Here is a 24,071-nt window from a genome sequence, read left to right on the forward strand (position 1 = left end):
TCCGACTCAAAATCCGCCCTATGAAATTTCGCCAAAGGCCTGATATCCCGCACCGCGGCTAGGGTTCTACGCTTCTGGCAGCCCACCCACCCCGTAACCCTTATCTGGACCCCCGCACACGGAGGCGTCCCGGGTAAAGAGGCGGTCCACTCTCTCGCCCGAGGTCTCACTTTCCGGCCGGAGTTGGACCTCCTCCACCACCCCGGGAGCGTCTCCTTACGTTCAAAGATATTCTTCTCTACTACCGAGGTACCCGGTGCGTTTACGCACCGCCGGCTCCCTCCCTAACCTTAACCCAGGCCTCTCACTGGCGCCGACTCCAGACCCGAACTGCTCTCTACCCTATACTCCTTCATGCCCGCTGCCCCGATCAATTCCTTTCTTGTGAGCTCTGCGGGAAACCGGGAGACTTCTTCATGTCCTCCTCACATGTCCTGCCTTCCCACACCCTCCATTCCTCACCACGGCGGAGTCATACTGGGAGACTCTTCTGGCCAGCTCCGCTGCTGCAGACCACCGCCGAATAATTACCGACGCCCTAAAGCGGATAGCCCTCCAAGGGCTGTCCTTTGCCCTGTAGGGACAGCCCTCTAAGGGTTGCCTCGTGCCATGTTAGGGGGTTTGCCCCCCTCTGTATTTGGCAATAAATGTTTCCACCACCACCGCTGGAGATTGCGAGGGTGACCAGCGATTGACGGTTTGCCTGTGGTTCGGTGGTGCGCCGCAGGGTGTCAAACAGCCTCCGCGAGCTAACATCTTCATCCATACTTTGGCATAGTGAAACCCACTGCCGGCAGTATAGCTTGTTGGCGTGGCGGAGCACTGCCCCGTTCAGGCGGTTGTAGACAGTCCAGTCGGCGGCTCTATCAGTCCGTGCGCCCGTCGCTCTGCACGATCTCTCTTCTCGCGCAGGTTGAGCAGCTTCATATCAGGTGTGGGCTGCCCTGCCCTTACCTCTGCTTTTTGGGTGGCTGCGAGAGTGCTTCGGACTAGACTTGAAAAGAAATCTGCGCCAGTGGCCGCCGCCTCGTCGACCGCCCGCCTGAACACACTCCAGTTGGTAGAGAAGTAGGCACGTTTTGGGCGCGCCTCCAGTGCAGAGGGTTCGATTAGTATGGGGTAATGATCCGAGCTCCAGAGAGACGATGATCGGCGCTATGTCGCCTCGATGCCTCTGGATGCGAAGGCGACGTCGATGCAGGAGCCGGTGGTCCGCGTCGTCGAAAGGGTAGGCTCGGCGGTGTTCAAAGCGCTGAGTCCCAGCTGCGTTGCTGCGTCGTGCAAGTAGTCTCCACGCGCAGAGTGGCGCGCACTGCCCACGCACTATGGTGGGCGTTAAAATCACCACAGATGATTTGGCTTGGGGCACAGCACGAAATCACAGCGCGTTCCACGCGACACCTGGACGCATATAAACAATGGCCACCGACGTGTCACCACAACGCACTCCTGGGCGTCAGATGTCGCCGCCGCCGAGCCGAGGAGGGTGTGCTGGACGTCCTGCCGCACATATATCGCGCACCTTGATTTCCCGGATTGATGAGATGTGTCACAACAGGGCACTGCGGCACAGGTGGGTTCCTCGCACGTGGTGGCTGAGTGGTAGCCAATGTAGCCAGGTAGCCGCATCTGGGGCTCCTCGTCATGTGAGCGTACGTACGTCTCCTGCAGCGCGATAAATTCTGGCGAATCCTGTGTGATGCGAAATCGCATTTCGGCGTACCGCTGCTGCAAGTGAGCGCACGTTCTACTGCAGGATGGATGGTATGCGGGAGGGACTCCAGCGGCTAGCCATCATGTTTGCTTATCTGTGCGGGAGCACCCGCTGCTTCTAAGCAAGCCCGGTGTCCATCGGTGCCCTCCGGGAAAAGTGCGCTGAGGGCGCGCAACGCCAGCTTTAGTCGCGCGATCTCCGCATCCCGTGTGTCAGGGGGCTGGCCATGAGGAGCGGCCGCAGGCTCGGGCGGCGCTGCACGGGACGCCGGGCAACCGGACCGCCGCTGCCGCTGCCGGCGCGGCCGTTGCTTCGGTTGCTGCTGCTGCTGGGGTGCTCCATTGACGGCCTGCGCGTAAGAAAGCGCGCGCGGCGCCTGCTCATGTTGCTGGGCTGGGCCTCTTTTTCAGCCTGAACGACGGCTCGGACCGCCCGCCTGGTCATCGGTGCCATGGATGTGGCCATTAAAGTGGCCGCGTGACGCTCTCGCTGCCAGTGCGGGCACGCTGGGTCCATGGCCACGTGCCGCCCCCCGCATTTAATGCAGCGGGGCTTGCTCGCGCAGGTACCAGGCTCGTGCGGCCCGCCGCAGCGCGTGTATCGGGCAGGAGCGCGACAAACCTCAGTGGCATGCCCCAGGCTGGCACACTTGACACACTGGAGCGGCCGAGGACGGCAGAGGCGGACCTCGAGCCTGCGCTTGAATATGGTGATGAACGCCGGTGGTGTCGGCGCCGCAAAACGGAGAGCGAGTGTGCTGCCCGACAGCGACGCCGAGACCATCGGCACTGTTGACTCCGCCGCCGCTAGCAGCTCCTCCGCCGTCCTGCATATACACCAAAGACCAGACCAGAGCTTTGGTTCCGAGGAGGCGGCTCCCTGGCGCAGACCGGCACGCCGCGGATGAAGGCTTTCGATAGCGGGCCTGGAGAGCATCGCTGCTCCCCCGTCCACTGCCACCACATTCCGCCGCATGTTTATCCGGACGGCGAGGACGCCCGGACGGGGTCCGATCTCCTCGGCCAACTCTCAGCCCTGTTCCCTGGTGAAGGCGGTGGCCTGCTTCGCCGGCCGAAACAGCACCATCCACATCAGGCAGGACGGGACCTCCATGGCAGACGCAGCTCGCTCCATGGCAGCTCTCCGACGCCGCTGCACCTTGGTAGTGATGGTGCGCCATGGGACCACGCTGGCCCCAGCATCAGCATCGCCGCTGTCTGCGGCGTATTGCTGCGGCGCGCCGCGGAGTTGGGCGCCCTCGCTACCAGCGCACGAGGCCCAAGCAGCAGCCTGGTCTCGTGCGGCGGGATTTGGCGAGGTCGCACCCGGTTTTCTTCCTGACACCGTGGCCCGAGCAGCAGCAGCAGCAGCAGCAGCAGCAGCAGCAGCAGCAGCAGCAGCAGCAGCAGCAGCAGCAGCAGCAGCAGCAGCAGCAGCAGCAGCAGCAGCAGCAGCAGCAGCAGCAGCAGCAGCAGCAGCAGCAGCAGCAGCAGCAGCAGCAGCAGCAGCAGCAGCAGCAGCAGCAGCAGCAGCAGCAGCAGCAGCAGCAGCAGCAGCAGCAGCAGCAGCAGCAGCAGCAGCAGCAGCAGCAGCAGCAGCAGCAGCAGCAGCAGCAGCAGCAGCAGCAGCAGCAGCAGCAGCAGCAGCAGCAGCAGCAGCAGCAGCAGCAGCAGCAGCAGCAGCAGCAGCAGCAGCAGCAGCAGCAGCAGCAGCAGCAGCAGCAGCAGCAGCAGCAGCAGCAGCAGCAGCAGCAGCAGCAGCAGCAGCAGCAGCAGCAGCAGCAGCAGCAGCAGCAGCAGCAGCAGCAGCAGCAGCAGCAGCAGCAGCAGCAGCAGCAGCAGCAGCAGCAGCAGCAGCAGCAGCAGCAGCAGCAGCAGCAGCAGCAGCAGCAGCAGCAGCAGCAGCAGCAGCAGCAGCAGCAGCAGCAGCAGCAGCAGCAGCAGCAGCAGCAGCAGCAGCAGCAGCAGCAGCAGCAGCAGCAGCAGCAGCAGCAGCAGCAGCAGCAGCAGCAGCAGCAGCAGCAGCAGCAGCAGCAGCAGCAGCAGCAGCAGCAGCAGCAGCAGCAGCAGCAGCAGCAGCAGCAGCAGCAGCAGCAGCAGCAGCAGCAGCAGCAGCAGCAGCAGCAGCAGCAGCAGCAGCAGCAGCAGCAGCAGCAGCAGCAGCAGCAGCAGCAGCAGCAGCAGCAGCAGCAGCAGCAGCAGCAGCAGCAGCAGCAGCAGCAGCAGCAGCAGCAGCAGCAGCAGCAGCAGCAGCAGCAGCAGCAGCAGCAGCAGCAGCAGCAGCAGCAGCAGCAGCAGCAGCAGCAGCAGCAGCAGCAGCAGCAGCAGCAGCAGCAGCAGCAGCAGCAGCAGCAGCAGCAGCAGCAGCAGCAGCAGCAGCAGCAGCAGCAGCAGCAGCAGCAGCAGCAGCAGCAGCAGCAGCAGCAGCAGCAGCAGCAGCAGCAGCAGCAGCAGCAGCAGCAGCAGCAGCAGCAGCAGCAGCAGCAGCAGCAGCAGCAGCAGCAGCAGCAGCAGCAGCAGCAGCAGCAGCAGCAGCAGCAGCAGCAGCAGCAGCAGCAGCAGCAGCAGCAGCAGCAGCAGCAGCAGCAGCAGCAGCAGCAGCAGCAGCAGCAGCAGCAGCAGCAGCAGCAGCAGCAGCAGCAGCAGCAGCAGCAGCAGCAGCAGCAGCAGCAGCAGCAGCAGCAGCAGCAGCAGCAGCAGCAGCAGCAGCAGCAGCAGCAGCAGCAGCAGCAGCAGCAGCAGCAGCAGCAGCAGCAGCAGCAGCAGCAGCAGCAGCAGCAGCAGCAGCAGCAGCAGCAGCAGCAGCAGCAGCAGCAGCAGCAGCAGCAGCAGCAGCAGCAGCAGCAGCAGCAGCAGCAGCAGCAGCAGCAGCAGCAGCAGCAGCAGCAGCAGCAGCAGCAGCAGCAGCAGCAGCAGCAGCAGCAGCAGCAGCAGCAGCAGCAGCAGCAGCAGCAGCAGCAGCAGCAGCAGCAGCAGCAGCAGCAGCAGCAGCAGCAGCAGCAGCAGCAGCAGCAGCAGCAGCAGCAGCAGCAGCAGCAGCAGCAGCAGCAGCAGCAGCAGCAGCAGCAGCAGCAGCAGCAGCAGCAGCAGCAGCAGCAGCAGCAGCAGCAGCAGCAGCAGCAGCAGCAGCAGCAGCAGCAGCAGCAGCAGCAGCAGCAGCAGCAGCAGCAGCAGCAGCAGCAGCAGCAGCAGCAGCAGCAGCAGCAGCAGCAGCAGCAGCAGCAGCAGCAGCAGCAGCAGCAGCAGCAGCAGCAGCAGCAGCAGCAGCAGCAGCAGCAGCAGCAGCAGCAGCAGCAGCAGCAGCAGCAGCAGCAGCAGCAGCAGCAGCAGCAGCAGCAGCAGCAGCAGCAGCAGCAGCAGCAGCAGCAGCAGCAGCAGCAGCAGCAGCAGCAGCAGCAGCAGCAGCAGCAGCAGCAGCAGCAGCAGCAGCAGCAGCAGCAGCAGCAGCAGCAGCAGCAGCAGCAGCAGCAGCAGCAGCAGCAGCAGCAGCAGCAGCAGCAGCAGCAGCAGCAGCAGCAGCAGCAGCAGCAGCAGCAGCAGGAATTCGGCGTCTTTGCCTGGCAAGGTGAAGGTAGCGCTCTTGTCGAAGACTGTCTTAGAAGCTGTGACCTAAGCTGAAAAATCTGGCTTGAAGGTAGATTTTAATACAGCTGATGGAGCTTTATGCATCCGCTCTATGTGGCGCATGTTTGGAATGTTTGGTTCCTCGAGCTCCGTGAAGCCATCTCTTGCTCATCCCGTTGAAAAAGAAAGAGGCCTGTTTATTTATTATTCACCCAATTTGGCGAAATCCGTAAGAAGTGTTTTGTGCAGGGTTTCTGCAAAACTTCGGATGGTGCTGCCTACGTTCAGCACATAAGTTTGGCACAGGAAGAAGATAAATGCGCAGCCACTTTCAGCAATGCAATTTCATCAGAGAATCGCAGATTATTAGGTATTTTATATTAACTCTTATCCCCAACTGTTAACAATTCAGGCCTCGAAATACCTCCTGTAAACAAGCGATGAATAGCATTGGCGAGATCATGTCTCCTTGCCAGACGCCTTCCCTCATTGGAATTTTATTGCTGACGTTATGGAGGACTGTGATAGCTGTACAGTTCATATATATATCTTGCAGTATTTTAACGTAAGGCTCATCTACACCCTGATTCCACAATGCCTGTATCACTTCCGAGGTTTCCACTGAGTCGAATGCTTTCTCATAATCAATGAAGGCTGTATATAGAGGTTGGTTATATTCTGCGCGTTTCTTTATTATCTGATTTATAGTGTGAATAGGATATATTGTGGAATATCCTTTACGAAAGCCTGCCTCATCATTTGGTTGATTAAAGTCTAAGGTTTCCCCGACTCTCTTAGCGATTACCTTAGTAAAAACCTTGCAGGAAACGGACAGTATGCTGATCGGCCTGTAATTGTTCAAGACCTTGGCGTCTCCTTTCTTAGGAATTAAAATAATGTTCGCGTTCTTCCAAGCTTCTCTTACGGTCGAGGTCATAAGGCATTGCACATACAGGGTGGGTAGTTTTTCTCGCAGAATGTCCCTTCCATCTTTCAACAGATCTCCTTTTCCCCTTTGCATTGCTCCTAAGGCTTTCATTATTTCCTCTTTCTTCAATGGCAGGTTGACGCATTGCTGTGCGCTACTGTCTCTGTCATTAACGTTCCGATTACATTGGCTACTGTATAGATTTGTGTAGAATATTCGGTTACATTAACTATCTTATCCATAGTGCTAATGACATTGCCCTCCTTGTCTCCTAACGCATACATCTGGTTTTTACCTATGCCTAGTTTCCAATCCACCGCTTTTAGAGTACCTCCATTCTTTAGAGCATGCTCGTTTCTCTCCATATTAAACTTCCTGATGTTGGCTACCGTGCGCTTACTTATTAACTTCGATAGTTCTACTAGTTATATTTTGTCTCTATAGTTAGACGCCCTCATGCTTTGTCGTTTCTTAATCAGATCTTTAGTTTCCTGGGATAGCTTGCCGGTATGCTGTCGAACCGTCTTACCGCCTACGTCTACTGCGCACTCTGTAATCATAGCTGTCAGAATATTGTTCATTGTATCAACATTAAGATCGTATTCCTTAGTTAAAGCTGAATACCTGTTCTGGAGCGATATCCTGAATATCTCTATTTTCCCTCTTACTGCTAGTTCTTTATAGAACTTCCTCTTCACTAGCTTCTTCCGTTCCCTCTTTAAGTCTAAGCTAATTCGAGACCTTACCTTTTTGTGGTAGCTACAGCGCACCTTTCCCGAGGATCTCCACATCCTGCACTATATCAGGTGAGCGCATAGTACGAGGTCAGTTTCATTTTTAGTCTCACCATTTGGGCTCTTCCAGGTCCACTTCCTGTTCTCTCGTTTGCGGAAGATGGTATTCATGATGCAAAAATTAGTTCTATCTGCAAACTCTACTTATAGCTCTCCCCTCCTATTCCTAGAACCTATCCCATAGTCGCCTACTGCCTCGTCGCCAGCCTGCTTCTTGTCCACTTTCACATTGAAGTCGCCCATCAGTACATTTTAATGTGTTTTTTTGTTTGTTCATTGCTGATTCCACGTCTTCATAGAAGCGCGTGGGCCTGCACCACCTTCAGCTTGTATCTCTTATTAAGCCTAATTACGAGAGCTGCCACCCTTTCGTTAATACTATAGAACTCCTCTATGTTCCCAGCTATATTAAGGTTAATAAAGATTAATGAGTACATATGTATTGATATGTAAATAGTGTATTTATCACCTCTCCTTCTATCCTTTCCTACTGTCCCCTCCCATCTATCATTTCTCTTCTCCAAAGTGCCTGCTATCCTTTATTTCCGCTACCCCAGTTCAGGTGTCGCCGCCGTAGTGATGGCAGATACCGGATTTAGCAAAAATCTTTTATCTTCCGTTATGTTTTTATATGACATAAAACACACTCACTATTTTTGTGCACCTGCAAAAAACTACGCTTCTTTACGTTAAAGATCCACTGGTCGTCTAAATTATTCTGGAGGCCACCACTACCGCACCTCTTTCTGCCTTTCTTCTTTCACTCTCTTCCTTATTCCTTCCCCTACACACTAAACAAGTTCTCACCCTTAAGGGTGAGCACCCTATAGGGCCGCAGCATCCTACCAGCAGGGTGCAATTACCAGAAGGGTGTAAACGAGAGAGCAAGAAGGGTGCTACAACTAATGGGTGCTGAACTGCTCACAAGGGTGTACATGGAAAGGGGTATATTTATTAATGTACAGATAGATATAACCAAGATATAAATAAATATATAAACCAATAACACGGCGACAACTGCAGCTAATATCCTTTGCACAAAATAGACGTTTATTCGCCTTGCAAAATATTAGTTTGCTTTGTCATTCCCTTTTGTCTTAAAAGCATGCAATTATGTGTGCATATTACTCATGCATATTTATAGCAGCAGCAAATACAAGCAATAAATGTTTGCACAGTGGATGGTACAGCGTCTCTTTCCAGACAGATTTCATGGGTTCGCAAAATGTAACAAAGCTGCCATCTCAGCGATTACTGCACGTAATGTGATTAGTGAAGTTTCGTGAATGATTCGCAAAGGAGTTGTCACCTGGAAAGTAGTAGGATGCAGGCAACTAAAAAGTGTGCATAACGAATGAAGTTATGCAATGCAGTTTAATGTGGCAATGTTCCAGTTTTGCACAAGCAAGTGCTATTTCATTAAGTTTCAGAACAATGAATGGCGAGTGCTTACGACACTCCGACCCTTGTGTTCCCGCATGTACAACGGCTCTATGTCAAACTCCGAAAATGAAGTCAGAACACTGTACTCTTCTACGGCACTGAAAACATACACATGGAAGTGCTCATCAAAACAGACAGTCTCAAGCAGTTTAGCCATGACCATTAACACCTTGTTCACATAAAATAGTTGACACACAAGTAAAAATTCTGGCAGACTATCTTCTGGAACATTTCTGACAAGGCAGCATCCTGCACTGTATGTCCTGCCATAAACAATCACAGATTTGACAACCAATGTGTTCGTGGATTCAAGGTTATTCTCTTTAACACAGCCAGGAATGTGCTCGTACAGTACACTCTTCACGGCTACATTACGGGGAATACTGTCATCACCTGCAGCGAACAAAAAACTCTGCAAGAACTGATGCCTCACTGCGAGACTGTGAGAAAGGTTCTTCCAGTTCCGTATTTTTCGAGCAATATCTTTAAAATACAGGTGCTTGGCCTCAAACCGCATAGCCCATAGCAGGCTTAATGGTCCAAATGTCTGTATATATGAAGGGTAGTGTATGAGGTAGTGCACTTTACATGGAAGTGATGCGGATGGAAAGAGTGCCTTGAAGTCACAACAAAAGAAATGAATCTTTCGTTGCAAGTCGGCAATATGTGAAACTGGAATTTTATGGCTCATGATAATGTCAACAATTTCTCGGAGAAGTAGGTAAAGATGCCAAACTGCATTCTCTGAAGGAACGTTGTCCCCAACAAAAAAGGTTAGGTAGCGAAAGAGGCAAAATACTTGTGTTGCCGACGCCTTCAAAACTGCTTTTCCTTGAAGATATGGCTTAGCAATGGCCTCTGGTTTGTTGCAGATGTCATGTGGATTATTAAGCCATTCTGAAATAATTTTGTTCAAATCACTGAGTGAAAAGAAGCGTTCTTCAATTAATGCAGATAATATAGGCCGCAGGGCAAATCGTAGGACTCCTTCGTGCAGGTCATGCATTATATCTGGTGGAAGGTGTTGTGTCGGATCAAAGCCAGGGCACAAAAGAGCACTTGGCTCCTTGACCCCATACAATGACAGCGTTGGCAGCCCTGCTCTCAGCATACTCAAGTGGTGCTTGTTCCCTTTAGGTGAGCCAAGCACAAAATCACCTTCCAAGTGTTTGTAGTCAGTTTCGGTCCGCAGAGCCATGCAGTACCTACAAATTCTTCCTTGGCTGAATGTGCATTTGAAGCCTCCAATTCTGCGGCCAGATAAATTGTCACCAGTGAAAATGAAGACAGATCTCTTTACAAGGTTTCTATTCACAGTTATGCCATGATTTGCTAGTATCTTGACATCTGTGATGAATGGCTCAAGAATCTTAGAAAATCCGTAAGTGGCTACATGTTTATCTTTGACAAGTAGTACGAGGTGAATACCTGACAATGCTGACCGCAACTTTGCATCAAAATTTAGCACTGAGGAGTAGAGAGCTGTCATTTTATGCTTTCCCCTCTTGCTGCCCAGTGGGTTGCAGACTTCGAACTCATCACTGTACAATTGCAAGCAAAGTTTACTTTATTGCCTGCAAAATACTCATGGTTTTGAAAAGCACTTCCATCAAATACTGAACGCATGTAACCATCAGCACGGGAGTCATTGCTGAACTCATTTGAAAGTTCGGAACGTTCAAGAATGCACTTGAGCACTTCACAGAGGGGAACGTATTCTGTGGTGTCATTTCCACACAACACTACCGTACGGGATTCAACAAATGGAAAATGCGCCTTCCAATAGGTTGTTCGGCCTGATCTTCTCCGCAGCTGGTCAAGTTGAAGCTTGCAAATTTCTTTTACGCTGATGGCTGGCCCGTCTAGAGGTTCTGTCTGCTGGTGGTCTGCAATGGTTTCCACGAAATCAATAATACCATTGGCTAACTCATGCACAGTGGATTCAGGTAGCCGCCTTCCTTCCTTCCACTTTTTTTTTATTCGAGAAGTGTGCCATCAGGATTAAGTTGAAAAAGGAAGGGGGGGGGGGGAAGAATGCACGGGATTGTAAGTTAAAAGCAGGAGTGAAGGACCGTTGCGCTGAGGTAGTCGCACAGGTTGCTAATGAAACGGTTGTCCATAGTCCACTTCACGTAGTCACTTTCGCGGTTCCACCGTAGGCCCACCTCCCTGAGGAGCCGTTTTCTGATAGCAGCCGTCGCTGGGCACGTCCATAACAAGTGCCGCACATCACAAATGTCCGGTGCAGCGCTACAGTGAGGGCACCTGTCAGGTGCTGGAAGATCTTTGGCACGCCACCGATGACGGACAGATGGTGTCAGAGCCGCCACTGCTTGAATCCGGCGCACGGATACCTCCTCCTGCCGAGTAAGACTACGGGGGAGAAGGTGCGAACACGGAGGAATTAGAGCGCGTGTTCGCTGGCGCAGAAATTCGGAATCGGAAACATGGGACAGGAACGGACCTGGGGGAAGAGGGGAAGGTGGCGGATCGTCTAATGTATGAAGATGAGTCATAGCATCCGCTTGAATGTTATGTGGATCCTGGGCATGGCCGCGAATCCAGTGTATGCGCACAGGACATGGATACTTTGCGCAGAGCACATGAATTGATTTTGAAATCTGGAACGTTCGTCGAACAGCCTTAAGCTTTTAAAGGGCGGCGCGGGAGTCGGTGTAAATATGAACTGTATTGAATGTTGGAACGAGAGGAAGGGAAGCAATGGCATTATAAAAGGCTTGAAGTTCCAATGCCAGGGGAGTGCATGTATCCGCAGTATACATCGCGCGAGAGTTGAGATGCGGATGAGATGGACTATACACAGCAGTAACTCCCCTCTCTGCAGAATGTGATGCATCCGTGTATAATATGCACCCTTAAGGCAGATACGCTGCTGATACCGACGGGGAAACAGTGGGGCGATTGTCAGTAAGCTGGCAATAGGACCACGGTGGAAGTGTCTTTAAACAATGAAGTTTGAGAGACTGTTTTCGAGCTCTATTTGCCACCCGTTGGTCGATGATTTCACTGAGTGTATTAAGTTGTGCGAACTCCTGTAGCACAGGTATGGGTGTTAAACGAGGCAGATATGTTATGACGCGCATAGCCTCACGATTGATAGCTTCAAGGGAGTCCCACTGTCTGCGGGTGAGACGTTGAAATTGTGCCTGATATACTATCCGTGGCTGAAGGAAAGAGCGCATAATCTGGCGGGCCGTATGAGCACGTGCGCCACCAGAGCGCATAGCTATGCGACGAATCAGACCGAGAGTAACGTGAGCCGATTTACGGGTGGCTGCCAGCCAAGGGGTGCCAGTCCCAGATGTATGGAGGAGAAGACCAAGAATACGAACAGTTTCTACCTGAGGAATCAGAGAATTATGTACCGTAAAATTTAAAGCGGGAGCTTTCCGTAAGCTGGCTTTATTTCCTATTTGAATGAAACATGATTTAGTAGGAGAGAGTGTTAGAACCAGAGGTGGGAGGCGAGATGTCAATACATCCAGCGTGTGCTGAAGGATCGACTGATAGATAGACACATCTGGATGACAGCACCACAAGGTTATATCATCAGCATATGCAAGCACGCGGATAGAAGGAATGGACTCTAGGGCTCGAACAAGAGGAATTAAAGCCACATTAAATAATGTGGGGGCGAGAACGGAGCCCTGCGGCACTCCTCTATTGGAAGTGAAGTTACCAAAGGGCTTTCCGTGGACACGCACGCTGAAGGTTCGATTTGCAAAAAGGCGTGAATAGAGAGGAGGAACCGGTGAGGGAGTCCAAGAGTTTGAAGGGAGGAAAGAATGGCAAAGTGAAGGATGTTATCATATGCCTTTGTTATGTCTGTAGCGATTACGGTTCGTACAAGGTGACTCTGCGGAGAGTGGTCAAGCACGTCAGCAGCCAAAGTAGCAAGGCCGTGCTCCGTTCCAATTTGTGGGCGGAAACCAATTTGGGAATCTGGGTAACAATCATGGGATTCCAGCCACCACGACAAGCGTGCGGCTAGAATGTTTTCATAAAGCTTGCAGATGGTAGGCATAAGGAAAATTGGACGAAGGGCCGATAGAGATACTGAAGGCTGACCTGACTTGGGTTTTGGAATCACAATAGAATGCTTCCAGTCTCCCGGCATGACACCAGAATGCCACACTTCGTTAAAAGTATCAAGTAGGGTTTGAAAAGCCCTCCCTTCCCAGTTACGGAATAAGGCGTTAGGTATGCCGTCGTGCCCGGGAGTAGTAGTAGTTTTTAAACGTTCAGTGGAGGCCAGCAGCTCTGCCATGGTGAGGTCAGAAGTAATCCCATCGGAGAGCTCTGTAACCGATAAGTGAGGTGGAGACGTAGCGATACAGTCATGGTTTGGAAAAAATTTACGGGCCGCTTGTTGTGCAAATGTGTCCTCATCCACATTTAGCGCGAGGCGAATGCTCTCTGTGTAATCTTCAACCTGAGAAGGGCGCTCCATATCGTGAAACACTCTCCAAAGATGTCGATTGCCCTGCGTGGAGGACAGGCGGGCACACCATGCAGCCCAGCGTTGCCTGCCTAGCCGCTTTGCATAGCGCCGCGCCCGTGCGCTAGCGCGGTGAAGAGTAGGAAGAGCCGATGGGTCATCGGGGTGACGAGTAGCGTAAAGATCCGCCTGGCGACGAAGAGCCCACAGATTCAAGAGATGTATGTCCGGGTTTGGGTCGTCTTCATTTACAGTAGTGGTAAGAGTGTGAGTAGCGAGAACAGCAGAGAGAGTAGACAATGCTGAAGAGGGGTTGAATGTAGATAAGTGATTGTCTTCGCGTACAGAGTCCCATGACGTTATGCGTACAGTGCGGCGTATTTTCCGTAGACGCGCAGGCGTGAGGGAGACAAAAATAGGGCTGTGAGCGCTACCCCAAGTATCAGAATCAACAGCCCAACGAGGGTTACCGGGCCTAACCACCAAGTCAAATCAGGTGAATACGGGCCACCTCGTGGGCAGGTAGAAGTATTCGGGTGGTTTAAAAGTTGAAGGGAATGATCCGAAAAGCTCCCTTCGATGTGTGCACCCCTTGAGGAATCCGAAGCGTAACCCCACGCATTGTGTGCGCCGTTGAAGTCACCACCAACTAGAATAGGGATACCCGAGTTGGCAGAACGTAGAAAACGAACCTATCCCAGATTGGGAAATGCCGAGCCAGGACGACTATAAAAAGAAACTAGGACAAGGGGTGTGCGTGCAGGTTTTACGAGAAGGGCGACAACCTCTTGACGTGTGTTGCACCACCGTGAAAGGTCGAGCGGTATGTGCGGAACTGAACTGTGACTATAAATTGCAGATTTACCTGGGCTGAGAGAGGAGGCGGTGCAACGGCGATCAGGGATAGAGGGTGAATGGTATGCGCAGAAACCTGAAAGGCGTAGGAGTGCATTATGCTCTTGCAGTAGGAGCGCCCATGCCCTCAGCTTTCCGTCGCGAAGGCGGATGTTCACTTCAGAGGCCTTATTAGCGAATCATCGACAGTTCCACTGCACCACCACCGATGATGATGCGCTATCCATGACGAGGCCGAAGAGCTTCCACGATGAGGGATGTCACCTGCTTCATCAGCGCTAATATCTTATCCACTGTCGGGGTAGTCACGGCTAACAGGTGGTCGGCACCTGATTGTGGGCCAGTGTTTACCCTAGTTGATTCCTCTGATGATTGCTCCTGAGTTATTAGAAATCTTCGAGAGGATTGAGAACGACGCTGTTCCCGGCGCTAGGTGAGTTCGTCTAGTCGGCGGCGAGCCTCCGCGATTGCATTGTCTAAAGCTGTGTCTTCATCTGTGGTATCCACATGTGATGGATGCACTGGACGTTTTGGCGTACCATTTGATCCGGGAAGGTGAGCCGCTTGTCCATATGTACACTGGTGAGGAGACGTATGGTGAGCAGCGGGCTCAGATAAAGGAAGTTCAGGGAAGTCGTTGTAGTCACATGCGAGAGCTGCAAAGCTATTACTTGTAGGAACATCCATTTTTGGAGGAGACCTGTGAAACTTCTTCGCTTGCTTCTTCTTTGGACAAGCGGGAGAGCGAATGTCATGGTCCGGCGATTTGCACAGAGCACAAAGAACTGTTGGTTCATTCATGTCATCCACCGCTGCTGGATTAGGGCAGGTATTTTGCATATGTCCTTCTTTGTGGCAGTGATAACAAAAAATACGACGAGGTCGGAAGGGCGTGGTTTGACGATCGCACCGTAATAGGTAAGGTACTTCGGGAGAGTCAACGGGCCTTGCAGGATGAACAGGTATGAGGCCCGGCGACCCATAGGCCGTGCTTGCAGTACAACGTGAATTGAGCAGCGAATATTTGCGAGCACCTCCTCGGGAGGGCTCGTGCTGTCGACATGATAAACCATGCAGCGGAGTGTGTCAGGACCAGATGCAAAATATATTTGCACCGGGACATGCTTGCTGTCATCCAGGGGGATCCGCGTAACGGCGCAAAGTTTCTGGACGTCCATCAAGGATGACAAGTTTACCGTGATGGTGTTCGATGGGCGATGGACGACAAACCCGCAGTAGTTCGAAGAGCCAAGAGCGTGGTGAATTGTGGCTTGAACATTCCGGGCAGAGATGGCAGTCATATCAAAGCGCAATGTAGGCTTTATGCTAACGCGGAAAGAGTTCGCAGTAGGCGGAAGAGAGCCTTGACTCACGGGAGGCATCTGTGGAGGAGGCTCAGACGCTGGTGGCGGCCCTTTGTGGGAATACTGAACTTGTGCGACGGGCACAGTGTCTTGAGAGAGTTCCACGGGCACGGAGGCGTTGGAGCAGCCCATGTCACAGGCCAAAGTCGTAGCATCGGAAGACGGCGCAGGCTGTAGGCCCGGAGGCGCTGACGATTGCGTAGACGTGGAGGCTGTGTCAGGTGGCAACACAGCGGGCATCCGCGTAGCTTTCGTCGACAACGCAGAATCCATGCAGACGCGTAGCGCGGCCTCGCTCGGCAGCGCCGAGCTAAGCCTAGCTTGCCCCTGAGGGTTCCGGTTGGGTTTTCTCACTTGAGAATGCGCCCACCTTGCCGGCAATTTCTCCGCAGGGGCGTCGTCAGCATTCGGTCTCACGGAGGGCACTGTCCGACCCATGCCACACGCGAAAAGACAGCGAAAAGCGAAAACACAGACCTAGAAGCAGACACGTAGCCACCCACTAAGTCTTCGTCTTCTTCCACATGAAAAGTAGCTTTGCCAGTTGATAACCATAGTCACTTGAACTGGAGTCATGCTGTTCGGCCTGCACATCAAAGGGCTCTTCATGATCTGGAGGCAAATCAGGTGCTGCATTTGTACTGCTTCGTGCCACCCCCACCTGCACAATGCCACGGGGACACGTTTCTCCCATGCAAGAAGCATGCTTTCGGTGTACATGCTTCTTGTAGGAAAAAAAGTGGCGAAAAGTTTGCATGCAGCCACTCAAGCCACACACCCAATTTGTCTCATGGCCATGGGCAATGCGCAGGTGCCTAAAGAGTGTCCTTAAGGAGAATTGGTGACAGGCACATCGTGGACAACGAAAGAAGCGGATTCCTTCCATCTGAAAAGACAAATGTTTGATTTAAAAAAAATTACTGGCTTTTACTGGTCACCAAGAAGACTTGCCAATGTAAACTCCAGTCCATTTCGTGGAATGGATTGGAAACCTCCATGGAAGCAAATCATTTCCAAGAATGAATTTGTTAGTGTAATACAAAGCAGAATCCTGTTATCGGCTATATATTTGTTCTCAGAACCATGAGCAAGCTGCTGTGACCGAGTGCTAATCACATCTTCATTTCTATAAATGCCTCATCGTGCAAAAAAGACAAGTAAACATTTCCTGTGACGTTTGCAGAATAAGGAAGCCATGGGGCCACCTGCTCCCAACAGCACATGATCATCTTTTCTTCTACTTTCCAATCAATCATTTTTAAGGTGAAAATTCCACCACATATTTCCCATTCACCACAACAAAAATTAAAACATCTGGCTATGTTTCCCTTGGTTGCATTGGTGGCCACCTTATTTTATATGCATGTAGTAATAGTCTGCTAAAAAAATTCACCAGTGTCATACAAATAACGAAATCATGCACAACATGACTGAGCTAGGACTGAACCTCATATGAGCATTGTATGCTTACACTTGCATACACTAATAAAATTAACAGAGCGATGCGTAATTTACATTTACTTTTGCTTTTCCCGTGCTGCAATGTAGCCAAATGCTTTACTTACTACCGTATTTACTCGCATAAAGGCAGACCTAACTTTCATTTTTAAGTCACACTGCCGAAACTCGCTTGTACTGCCAAGCTGGCTACAAACACAGAAACGGAAAGGTGGGACCATCAGTGAAGCTCCTCCATTCTGGAGGCCCTTAAATTTTCACGCTGCTATCAATCAGGGCAAAATTGTTTTGCGCGCCTCTCTCAAGACAGTCGCGCGAAAAATAGTCAGGTAAGGGCGAAATAAGATAAGCACGTTATTACCGCATCAAATCTGAGCATTAAATGCCCTCGTAAAAACTAAACTACTTCCAAACTGAAGCGCTACGATTTCAGGAGCCCTCAAGTGTCGCTGCACTATATTTTGCTATGAGCGGCCAAAATGTCTTTAGTGGCAGAAGGTTGGCGCAGAATATGTCCGTTATAAGTTGTGAAGTGTCGCGACTGGCACCGGTACGACCGTCTCATGGTTGTCTGCAACTAGGCCGGGAATGCAGACGGTGGTTTTGCTCTCTTTTCCGCACGCAGCCTTCGGCAACAAGCACTCACGGCAACGACGCAACGCGCTGCGCAAAGGAGTAAGCGCCCGCAGCGCGGCTCGGCTGCACAAGCGGCTCGGTAGACATGCAGGTTCAAAGTCTGCGGTGCGGGCGACTGCCGCCTCTGCCACAAATCAGGTGGTACTTCCCCGCTCTCGGCCCAGAGGCAGAGGGCAAGAAGGCGCTCGCTGAAGCGCTTTCGCGGCGTCGTCGCGGGAAGCGCGGAGTAAAGTCAAGGAGGGGTATGGCGGTCGCACGAAATGGCTTCAGTGCAAAAAGCAGCAAAAGTTGACTATTTCATGACGCTTACCTTTGTTATATCCCTTCTGAGGAGGTACTGCTCGAATCGCCTCTGCTTTTCAAGTCTGCCTGCGCCACCGACAACACTGACCAAGCACAACGCACCAACCCATAACGTAACGCAAGCACTTCGGAGAGGCTCTCGCCAGTGGTCACCATCGCTAATGCGCTTTCGCAAGGCCTACTGGGAGTCTTATTCCTCTCAATAAAGACGCAAACTAGTCCCTAACGTGTCAATCAATTTAGAGAAGTTAAATTTGTTGCGCCACCTGTTAGTAATTTTAAAAAGTATTTTTGACAATTTGAAAACAAAAATTTGGAAATTTTGTTTACGCTACGTATAGATGCCGAAAACATCGGTGTAAGCTTAATAATTTCTAGTTGATTTAGACTGGTGCAATTCTTTGCATGCTGTGTGTGACAAGTATCGCGACAATCTCTCGTTTTGCCAAGGTCACATGACCAGTGTTATTTCCCGCGCGCTGCCGCCGCATCAGGTTGCTGTATCTGTCAGTGTGTTGTTTGGAAGTGCCTGTATACGATTCTGCCCCGCGATGCCACGGTGCCTAGTCAGCGTACCAGACCTTGGTGCAGCAAGAACGTATACGCTTGAGGGTGACACCATCAGCGCACTCAAAGACGCAGTTGGCGCATGCCCGGTTCTTGGCGGCAAGTTCGACATGTCGTCGTACTCGTTCCAGGCAAGTGCACGTGTTCCTTTGCTTGTTTCCTTTGCTGCACTCGATAAGGTGGCGGAGTATGGAGCTTAACTTCCCAAATCGACCGAGTTTGAGAGACGCCATATAGTGGAGAGCTGCGGACAATTTAGACCACCTTGGGTTCATTTACCGCGCACTGACATCGCACAATACACGATCCTCTAGCATTTCGCCTCCATCGAAATGCGACCGCCGTGGCAGAGGTCGAGCCCGCGTCTTGCGGGTCAGCAGCCGAGCACTATAACCACTGAGCCACCGCGGTGGCTCCCGGTAAGGTAGCGTTACGCGGAAGTACTGTCAACTGAGGCTCTTCGCCAAATGTTCAAATCCGGATAGTGTTTCCATCACTAAGAGAGGCATGGCATAGCACGTGAGGATCAGAGCTTTTTGCAATGTTCGCGTCTTGTACGTGTCGTGTTCCGCTTGTCAGCTGCGGGCCAAGCTGCAGCTTTTACATTTGTTTGTGTAAGAGCACATGTCGCACTTTGTACTCTCCCTTCGTGTTAATTTCCGCTACTAATGCGTAAGGATTACATGCAGCAGTGTTACTATTTTTGTTACTGGCCTCACGAGAACAGGCATTGCTGAACTGTGCTAATATTTCTGGCGATAGTTGAAATAAACAGTAACTCGAGGGCGGTGAACTTTTCACATTTCTCAATCGCGTTTCGGGCTTTGCGTTCTTTCGGAGTTAAATTGATAAGGGCCGAAACCTCTGTGCATGATTCAGGGCGACGCCAGTCAGCTGCGATGCGTTGCCGTCGAAGTGTTTTGTCCATGTCTCTTGTTTCGTAGTTTATTAAAGAATGACTCATCGTTGCCCGTCCGTCTGCGAAATCTGTCACACTATGACGGCATTCATGACATAATTGCTATAACCCATATACTCTTAGCAATTATTAAGTAATGGGTAATTAGTGAATTAGTAATTAATCGTTAATTTGTAAAAATTAAGAATCAAAAGTTAAAACGCTAAAGAAAAAACATGAATATGTTAAAGAAATAAAAAAATGGAAAGAAAAAAGAACGGAAAAATATAGATGAAAATCAAACAAAAATAAAACAAAAATGCATGGCCTAGAGGTGCCATGGAAAAAAGCCCGTGTTTTAGAAAGTTCCCTGTTTTCGCATTCCTGCACGTAAGTAGACTTAGTGGCCTCAGAATTTTTTTTTCCGAGCCTCCCAAAATCTAGATTTTCGCCCAGAGATGCTACTTGTACATAGTGTGGCTAGTCAGGCAGTCACCCTCGGACTTTACACGTGAGCCCCTTTGCCATACTGCTGCTTCTACTTGTTCTGGCTTCGCCTTAGTTATCACGCCGTGCAGCTTAGCTGTGATCGCCGATGCCATGCATAGTCCGCAATAGAAATAATATTCTATTTTCCGCGGCTGTGAAGCATAGCTTAAAAAAAGAAAATAGAATTATGCCTGTCAGTCACGAAGGGCTAAAACACTTCTTGTGGGGCTACATGTTAGCACACTCAAGAGTGAAATACATTTCATGCCCAGTACAAGCGGTTCATCCACTGTGTTGATTTCTTTTAGTGGTTGGTGGAGGATCGCTCGCCATGCAAATGCGTATTAGTGAGTTTGCTCATATCAGAATAAATCCAGGGCACATTACTGAGTTGTTTTCCAATCTGAATGCATAACTCTGCGGTTTCACAGCTACGTTAGTTTGCTGCACTAGGCAACGGAGGAAGTGACGGCCGTCCTCGCCGCATGAACTTGCCATGCATGGAGTTTCCTGAGATTCATGCACAGTATAAAAGCCACTTGTTGTTTACCGTTTCCAGATCCTGGACAAGACATTTGATGAGTATGTCGGTCTAGGTCCTGAGAACAGTATCCCCGACTTATCAAAGATTAAACTGCGTGCACATGTCAATGATCAGCAGTGTGCACAGACATCTTCAGAGTTATTTGGATTCGGTAGTCACATATTCAATGAAATCTCTACTCAGTTTCGAATTCATGACCGAGTTATTTGTTTTTTCTTGCAGCACACTCTGTCGGACAGTGCTGTGGCGAGGGGCGGAGACACCCACGAAAATCACCTTGATGTGTCCTTCGATCTGTAAGTGCGTTGAATTGTACAGTATAATCTCAATAATGAGTCTCACAGGATCACAAAATAATATATCTGTTTCACCTGTTAGCCATGTTGTAAAGAAAGAATAATTGAGCGTATAGGCCGTAAGGTCGGCCTGGTGGTGCATATCTATGTACCAAACTACTACTCCGTGTTGGGGAGGGGGAAGAGGAAAAGAGGGTTCAGAAACAAACGAGTAATAAACTACAGCACGGGAAATGAAACTGCACCTATCTGTTATGGCTAACAGCATTTATGTCTGCTGCCCAGTTTCTCGGTGCTCGCAGTGCGTACTTTTCAACTAGCAGTAACGGCGGTGCTGATGCCAGGGTAATGCATTGCTCACTGGGGCATTCGCCGCTCCTATGTTTATATTGTCCACAGTTTGAAGTAAGACGGTTCGCTAGGCCTCATATTTTGAAATTACACACTGCGCTTGTCGTAGGAAATTTTACGAATTCGAATCATATCGAAATTTGTCGAAGATGACATTACATCACTGAGATTCTACTTCGATGTATTTCTGCTTTTCTCATAATAACACTGCCTTTTTCACAGTGAGAACACTAAGATTCCTAAAGTCCGATTGTCATAAATATTCCAAAGCACGACACGCTTCACATAGGCATCCAATATGTCCTTGGCTGTTGTTGCAGTTGGAATAGAGGCAAACTTGATCAGAATCCTGTCCAACAAATCCATGCGAATGTTCATTGCTGATTTTATATACATTTCAGTGCACCCTAATGTCCATACTAGACGAGTTCTGGAACCTTTACAGTGAATTTATTGCTGGGGTTGGCTGGCACAGACATTGTTAATCTTATGCAGAAGGCGTACAATTATAGTGCAGTAGAACAACCAACGTGAATTTTTTTCTCTGTGTTCCCGTCAGGAACGGAAGGCACAGATACTTTTGTATCTGCAGCAGTCTGTCGAAAACTGAGCTCTAAACTGCAGCTTTCTTGTAGGCCTTCACACTCCGATGACGATGGCCACAACTTCAAGCTGCCATATCTTGGGAGCCTCCATGAGAGCATACACAATGGCAGCCCACTTTCTTCAGCAGCGTTCCGCAAAATTGTCGATCTGCTGTTCTTAGAAATGAAGAAAAGCACTCTGTAAGTAAATTCCCTCTAATTTTGGCAGCTGTGAGGTTAGCAATCAATGCTGAGTTAAGATCAGTCAGAACTAAATGATATATTTTACAAAATTCTTGTTATCATAAGTAATGTGTAGAGACTTAACCACCAGGTTTTTAAATTTCTCTACTTTTTGGGAGAACGGGTAAAACTTTGATAATTGCAAGTCGGGTAGTTCAAAAACTCTGGTAATTCATAGAAAATTTTCATGACCCCATAATTAGTAATGGAAATTTTCTGGATAATTTTAGCTAGAAATGCACACTCTCTTGACAAATTCATTGATATTAACTATGAAAACATGCTTACGCAAATATTTCGTGGTCAGTGCATTAAAGCTAAAGCCATAAACTATCTCTGAATGGATTCCAGTAATGTTAATATTGTCAATATTTTTCAGGTTCCCAACTCATTATTTTTACACAAGAGTCACCTCGCTCTAGCTAGAAAATTACCCACAATTGAGAGATGTTGTAGGAAGTGGAGCTGTAAGTATATTGTTATTTTACTGGTGACAGCCAGCTGGATAGCATGATTTTGCAAACATCCTGGCAACTTAATATATACAGGAACGGTGTTATTTAGTTGGTACTTTCAGTAAAGTGTTGCATGAAATTGCAGCATGTTTGCAGCTTGCAGCATTCATATTTCATGACAGTGAAGAGCCCCTCCCATTTTGCAGTGTTGGAGCCAAACTCTATTGAGGTGCATTTGACCTGAATTCCTTTTTTCTCTCTCCATTATCATGTGTGCTGTTCTAGATAACGGTAGCTGCATTTGCTTCTGATGGAGAATACCAGTTTCGACAAGCTGGTTCATTAAAAAAAGGCAAAGCAACACTGACGACCGAAAAAGGAGAAACATGTAGTGACTATACTGATATCTGAAATTGGTTTTATTTGCATCTGCAATAAATACCAATCAGAAAGAAGTAAGATTATGGACACCACATGGTCCGAGGGAGTGTGACGATTTCTGAGACGAAGGAGCTTAAGAGTTCAGATAAAGCAGTTTCTTCTTCAAGAGTGATCGAAGGCATGCTGACACAGGTCTCGCCTTTTGTGTGGATGATGAAGGTTCCATAGATTTCCTGGCTGTTCTCTCTTGATATCTTCAGATGCATGTCTGATTAAGCTTTGGTCCGCAGTTTTTACAACGTTTTCAGTGCATAGAATGATTGCGCGCTTTGCCACTGCTTGGCGAAGTTGCATGCTCTATCATTCGTATTGAATATTGGATTCAGCGTATTCTTTTGTGATTAGTGATGTCTGAATTTGAACGCACTGAATTTTATTGCTCATAATTTCCCGGATTCCTGGAAGGTAGCTCTGTGCTACAGGTTTAAAATCCAACGAAGGGTTCTTCCTAGCGACGGTAGAATAGGTGAAAACCGAACAAAATTTGCAGCCCGGAGAAAATGCAGAGAGGCACCAGGCGCAATGGAGCCTGAGCGGCACAAAGTTCGAAAGCTGGTGAGGGGCATTCTGCAGTAAAATACATTTTCATTTCAATTTTTTAAAAGAGGATGACGTGTAGCAAAGTAATAAAGAGCACAATTTTTTGATTTGCTAATGCTTTAAATATTTATATTTTTTATGCTCAGAAGTGCTCAGAATATAAAAGTGTTTATTTTTGGGCTGTCTAGTGTTGTTATTTGTTATCGAAATATTTTGGACCGGTTAGTCAGACGAAAGTAAGAGCCATAAATCAAAAACAGCAAAAAGGTAACAAAACGCAAGGGTATCCTTTTAATGGGGCCTTTTTTTGGGGTTCTAATAACATTTTTTGGTTTTCAGCCACAATACTTTGTGGGCTGGATGCCAGTTAGCAGATGGGAGCTGGGCCAAGTGTTAATATAGCTATTTGGCGTTTTTCGTGACCCATGAAAGTCTACGTGGTCGTGAGTTTGTGAAAATGAATTGCATAAAAGCACAGTTAATGAGACCAGCTTTATACAGTACCGCTTAAACTTTAGTGTATATTTGCTGCATAGCACACGTCTATTCATGTCACAGTCAGTTATATTGCTGTTGATTCTTCCAGGCTGCTGTGACCTCTGCGATTGCTGGAGAGGATGAGGCCAGCTTTATCATGCATACACAGTGGCTCATGGCTGAGTGCCGAAAAGCCTCTCCAGACGAATGCCAAATGCTGGAAAGGATGTCGCTCACATCCCGCCGCAGGATTTCTGATATATCAGCGTCGACAGTCAAAGAGGCAATGGAGAGGTACCCCTACTTAATGAACTTTGAAAGGGTAAGTAAACTCTTGCTGCTATGTCCGAAAGACAGCATCTACATTATGTTAGGCTGCTCGGTTGGAGAGGCTGCATTTGTTGGAAAAGTAATAGAGTTTTTGTCACTGATCAGAAAACTAATTTTTTAATGCACGCTAAACTTGAGTGCCTGAAAAAAACCAATGAAAATTGAAGAAAAAATGCCACAATTTCGATGCTGAGTTTTCGGCACAGTACAGCTTCACTATACGCTATAAAATGTGGTCTAAATGAGCTATTTGGGAATCAGCCAAATGCCTGCAACCATCCACATCGTGACGTCACTGTAGCAAGCAACTGCGGACTTCAGTCGTGTGTTGGTTACTCC

At 49.6% G+C, this 24,071-nt stretch overlaps 1 protein-coding gene and 1 pseudogene across 1 annotated transcript in view; one reads left to right on the plus strand and one right to left on the minus strand.

Moving 5' to 3' along the window:
• The window catches only part of LOC144116059 (uncharacterized), a 430,049-nt gene that overhangs the window by 223,921 nt on the left and 182,057 nt on the right, over positions 1-24,071 (plus strand). The gene's annotated exons all lie outside the window — the stretch shown is intronic.
• LOC144093426 (uncharacterized) overlaps positions 1-24,071 on the minus strand; it is a 58,560-nt pseudogene that overhangs the window by 16,880 nt on the left and 17,609 nt on the right.

Source organism: Amblyomma americanum, chromosome 1, assembly GCF_052857255.1.
Source record: "Amblyomma americanum isolate KBUSLIRL-KWMA chromosome 1, ASM5285725v1, whole genome shotgun sequence".
Classification (NCBI taxonomy): domain Eukaryota; kingdom Metazoa; phylum Arthropoda; class Arachnida; order Ixodida; family Ixodidae; genus Amblyomma; species Amblyomma americanum.